The 5,853-nt window shown below is 38.4% G+C and overlaps 1 protein-coding gene across 1 annotated transcript in view; it reads left to right on the top strand.

The window, feature by feature from the left end:
* LOC308398156 (very-long-chain (3R)-3-hydroxyacyl-CoA dehydratase-like) overlaps window positions 1–1,068 on the top strand; it is a 30,430-nt gene extending 29,362 nt beyond the window's left edge. Inside the window, exon 11 of the mRNA XM_080884619.1 lies at window positions 1–1,068. This exon is cut by the window's left edge and continues 725 nt beyond it. The gene's annotated coding sequence lies outside the window, so the exon portion shown is untranslated.
* Window positions 1,069–5,853: the final 4,785 nt, after the last annotated feature.

Consider the following 5,853-nt stretch of genomic DNA (forward strand, 5'->3'; position numbering starts at 1 on the left):
TCAGATGCCTTTACAATAAAACACTGTGGCTGCAAACTATGAACAGTTTTAGAGTTACTTTATTTTCTCCTCATTGGTTCCACGGTGCATTTGCAGCACTGAGCTTTGGATGGAGCTGTCAGTCACTCAGTGCTTTGAATATTAACAAAGTCATGCAAATGTTCTTAGCAGTTTGTTTGTTTTGGGAGTGATTCACAATCCTTCATACCAATCCTTGCGTTAGTTTCAACAGCAATGTGTGACAGTATGCATTTAGCTCATGATTTTCAAAGTTTGTTGGGGGTATTTTGGGGACAGGGGGATCTTCTCTCTGCATCTTCTCTTTTAGTCTCCCCAGATCCACTTGATTTGACTAACAGATCCTGTTCAGTGCATATAAAACATGTATGAAATATATAAATGATATGAGAAGGAGCTGTGCATGCCTTATTTTTTTGTCCCAGTGTTTCATCATTTCCTTAATTGTTCACTATTTCCCAGCCACTCTTTCTTTTGCATTTATTTGTTTGCTAACATTTTTGCCATTTCATTTGTGTTTTCATGGTCAATTTTTTTTATGTTTCTCTGTTTGTGAGTGGATGTCGTTTGTAAGATACGTATTGGGCATTCAACTTGATATGGAGTGCTTTGCATGTCTATGTTTTTTTTTTTTTTCTTTCTGTGTTTTCAGATGTTCTCATGCCGGCAAATTCAGGCCGGTGCTGGACCTTTTTATAAGTTTTGTTTCTTCACAGTGTTTGGGGAGGGGAAAGATGAAATAAACATTCTTATTTTGAAGATTCCTTTGTCATGTCACATTTTGGAGAGTATTTTGTGTTCTGACTTTCTTCAGGACATGCAGAGACTTGTTAATCCTTAACGGTTAAACTTCCTTTCCAGGTTAAAAAAAAACGTGTTTTATTTTATATTTGGCCATATTGGTTGTTTCAACTTCCTTCCTGTACCTTTGAGACAAAATTCACCTGATTGTCCCCTTACAAACAGAACAGTTTGAACCATCAGTACGGTTGTGGTAGACCCTGGTATCCAGTAAGGGTCCTGGCTAGACGCCTCCATGCTAAAAACCAAGCCCTGGAATGGCGCAGCTACGTCTGCAGCCTGTCTGCAGCTCAGACACGAGCATTTCACTACATGTTGTACTCTGTATGATTGTGTATGTGACAAATAAAGGTTGGTTGGTTGTTTGCTTCTGTGCTTCATCTTGAGAGCACAGGATATATGCTCTCACTGAGATCATACAGAGCCAATAGGAGAAAGAAAGAAATGTTGGAAAGTGTATTTAGAGCAGTGTAAAACCCAAGCTTTTGGCTCACATAGATTACTTTTGACATATGTTGAAAATTAGTCTGTGTTTAATATGAGCATCCACCATTGACAGTATACACTCACCGGGCAGGTATACTTGTAGTGTTGGGTACATCTTGCCAGTACTAGGTTTGACACACGTTTGCTTTCAGAACTGCTTTAATTCTTTGTGGTATAGATTCAACAAGGGTCTGGAAACATTCTCAGACATTTTGGTTCATATTGACATGACAGCATCTGCTGGCTGCACGTCCATCTTCAGTTCCACCACATCTCAAAGTTCTGTTGGACTGAGATTTGATGAGGCCACCTGAGTGCAATAAACTCACTGTCATATTCAAAAAACAGTTTGAGATTATTTCAGCGTCAGCGTGTTATCCTTCTGGAAGCAGCCATCAGAAGATGGGCACACACGCTCAACAACAAAACTCAGTAAGCCTGTGGTGTTTAATCGATGCTCATTCATGCCTACCATCTGTATGTCCCAGCAGAAATTGAGACTCATCACACCAGGAAACAATTTTCCAGTCTCCTGTTGTCTAATTTTGGTGAGCTTGTGGCAATTATTGCCTCCGTTTTCTGTTCTTAGCTGGCAGCAGTGGCACCCAGTGTGGCCTTTTGTTGCTTCAAGGTTCGCTGTTTTGTTTCTTCAGAGCTGCTCCTCTGCAAACATCATAATGAATGGTTATTTTATTCGTCATTGCCTATCAGCAAACAGCAACACAGTCCTTCTCCCCTGAACCCTACAAGGCATTTTCACCCAGAGAACTGCCCACTCAATTTTTTCCCATTTTTCGGACCATTCACTGTAAACTCTAGAGGTGGTTGTGTTCCCAGCAGATCAGCAATTTCTGAAATGCTCAGACCAGTCTGTCTGGTGTCAATAACCATGCCATGTTCAGAGTCACTGAAATCTCCTTTCTTCCCCATTCTGATTCTGACTTGACTGACCCAAATGCAATGAGTTGCTGCTATGTGATTTTCTGGTGACATCTGTGTGTTAACGAGGAGCTGAACAAAAAGACAGAACAAAGTAATTGGTGTAATTTGTTAAAGTAACAAATCACATCAGCAGACTCAGTAACAAAACCATGATGTTAAGATTATGAAAATTTATTCCAACTAAGTTTAATTAAATGTTGTTTTAAAAAAAAAAAGTTTTTTCATGTCTGTCAGTGTACAACATCACATAGTTTCTCTGTGTTTATACACCACTCTGCATTTAATCTTTGGTTCTTATTCATCTCTGGGTCTCTTGCACAGTGTGTCTTTTGTCCTCTATACTCTATATCTTAAATTGGTTGCAGCAAATGGCCTGGTTATGCTGAAGGTTTCTTGATGTTAATGAGAGTTTTTCCTTCCCACTGTTGCCAACTGGATGCTCATAGGGGGTATTCTCTATATTATTGTAGGGTCTTTAACTTACAGTATAAAGCACCTTGAAGCAATTGTTGTGATTTGGTGCTATATAAACAATCTTCAATTTCTATTTACTTGTCCCATAAGATTAAGAAAAACATAGCTTAAAAATTATTTCCAAACAACCTTTTGTTCCCTGAACAAATTTTCTGTTTTTTCTGAAGATCGTCCCAAACTGGACCACCTTCAGCTTCCCCCTGCCTCCTGCTCCTGGATCAAAAGTGTCCTCACTATCCGGCCCCAATCACTCAAACTCAGCCTCTGCAAAAAAGATTTAAAGTACCTTCGCAAAACTACAGTATTAACAATTTGTAGATCATGTCAGAAGTTTTTATTAGTTACAATGAGCAGAGTATCACTGTGCATACTCTGTGTTGTCACAGTTGGTCTTCAAATCACTGTCTCACTGTCCACTTTGTGTCATGTTTGCTAATCTAACAAGAAGGTGAATGACACTCATCCTTAACAACTACAATATAACGGGCCTAGAACAACTTAATATGACACAGCATGCTAAATATGTTAACTAACATCCACATGCTTTGCTAGTGGAAGCTCAGAGTATTCCAGCCATGGTACACTCATTAATTGCTCTTTGTTTTTGCTCTGCAGTTCTTCTTAATCATTTTTCGGATATGTTATAGTTGCATATATTATACTATGATCAGCTTGAAGGCTCACATTAATGCATTCCTACTAGTCCAACTGGATTAAGATGATGACGTCAGATGTATGCTTACACTTACAACAATTAAAATGAGAATGGTGAAATTATCCTTTTAAGTGCTGTTTACCCGATCTGCGCAATAGTTCGTTGATTAAAAATTAAATTAAAAAGCATTTAACCCTCCTCTCGTGTTAGGGTCGGCACCGACCCATTTTAAATTTCAAATGCATAAAAAAATCACATACATTTGTTTATTGTATCAAGGCTTTTTGACTTTGTCAGGAACCTCTATTTCTACAAAATAAAATAAAAAAAAATTATTTTCACTAAATTATAAAATGCCCTAGTTGAAATTATGACCTTTGTGTTGTTAGGGTCGGTTTCGACCCAGGTATAATATTATGAGTATAAAGCAATAATTAAAGCCAAAACTGAAATCATAAGTGCACTGTCAGCTAAAACACTTACAGCAAGCGCCTCTCCTAATCATATGAGCTTTAGGGGATTCTTATTTTGCATGTTTTTTGCAGTATACCTGCACAAAAACAAAACAAAATAAACACGGGCATGTGAGGTGAATTCACTATTTGAGTGGCCATTTGACTTCCAGAGTGCACATTTACAATTTGCAGCATACAAAAAATGAGAAGAAGATTCACAGTGAGCTAAGTTCTGGATCATATTTTTGGTGAAAATGAAGGAGAGGACACAGAGCAGCATAGCGATTCAGATGGGCAGGTTTCTAAGGAGGAAGACAATGTGGACTATCATCCAGAAGACACAGACACATCTGATCAGAGGTGGAGGTCGCTGGTGCTGAAGCTACTCCTGCTGAAAGATTCAAGTCCAAAAATGGTAAGATCTTTTGGAGCTCAGTACCTCATGATGTACATGGCAGGGCAGCTGCTGCAAATGTCATCAAAATGACCCCTGGAATCACAAGGTTTGCTCTGACCAAAGTCAGTGACATCAAGAGATGTTTTGAGATATTTATGCCATTGTCACTAGAAAGAATCATCATTACTATGATAAACCTTGAAGGAAAAAAAGTCAATGGCGACATGATGAGGAATACCTGGATGCTTTCATTGTTCTTGCTGGAGTGTACAGATGCTGCAATGAGGCCACTGATCGTCTATGGGATGCATCGACAGGCAGAAACATTTTCTGGGCAACGATGTCACTTCACACATTTGATATCATTTTGATTCAAGAGTCCTCAGATTTGACAACAGAGAGACCAGACCGAGGTCTGACAAGCTTGCTCCCATCAGGGATGTCTGGGAGAGATGGGTGCAGCTTCTTCCACTGATGTTCATCCCAGGGCCAGTGACAGTGGATGAATGTCTTGTCCACTTTTTGAGGAAAATGCCCCTTCCGGCAATATATACCCAGTAAGCAAGGGAAAAACGGCAGAAAAATCTGGGAAGCCTGTGATGCAAAAACCAACTATGCCTGGAATGTACAGATTTTCACAGTCAAAGCTGCGAGTGGCACCCCTGAGAAGAAACAATGAAAATGTGTGGTCCTCCATATGACCACTGGACTGCAGGATCACAATATCAGCTGTGATATTTTATTTTATTTTATTTTTTACCAGATATGACTTTGGACAAGAACTTCACAAAGGAAACTGAGGTGAAGCTGTATCATTGGGAAGTGATAAAAAGCCCACAATTACCCACGGCTATAACCAAAACAAAGGAGGAGAGGACTTTTTCTTTTTTTCAGTTTATATTAAAGGTCTACTGCTGAAAAAAAACAAACTTTTTTTGTCTTTTCTTGATGTAAATGTCTATGGGTCGAAATTGACCCGTAACACCATCGATGTCATTTTAGTTATTAATCTTAAAATGAAAAAAATCAATAAAACAGATTTATTTAAGAGATGTGTCCTATACCCCTCAGTAATACTCAGGTAACACAGAAACCTTTTATTTATTAATATGATTCTCTTGAGGTTAATTTTACAATTTTTTTTAAATTGAAATCGAGGGGTATAGTGACAAAAAAAGACCCAGAGGCCCACACCAAAAGTATTAAAACCAACATTTTCATGGATAAGGAAGCCTAACAAGGTAACCAAGAGATGAGAAACAAATTGGATGATAACTTATTGTTTTTAGTATATTTTATAGCTGATTTAATTCACGGGTCAAAACCGACCCGCTAACATAAGAGATGATAACAGAAAGCTAACACGAGAGGAAGGTTAAGCCAGCAGAAGTTAATAATATAATCATATTAAGCTTTATTAACTTCATCTGTTTAATTATTTTGAGCGTTTATTTGCAGTGTTTCATTCCAAGCGGATATTTATGTTTAGATAACGCTTTCTTCTTTGTGAGGCAAATAAGAATTTCACGTAATAATCGGTTTCTCTATCTAAAACACCTGACCACACCCTAAGTAGGACCCAGCTTCCTGTGCAAGTCCCTGAACGCCCCATTATTCTACATCGA

The sequence above is a fragment of the Rhamphochromis sp. 'chilingali' genome (assembly GCF_963969265.1).
Source record: "Rhamphochromis sp. 'chilingali' genome assembly, chromosome: 6".
NCBI classification, from domain to species: Eukaryota; Metazoa; Chordata; class Actinopteri; order Cichliformes; family Cichlidae; genus Rhamphochromis; species Rhamphochromis sp. 'chilingali'.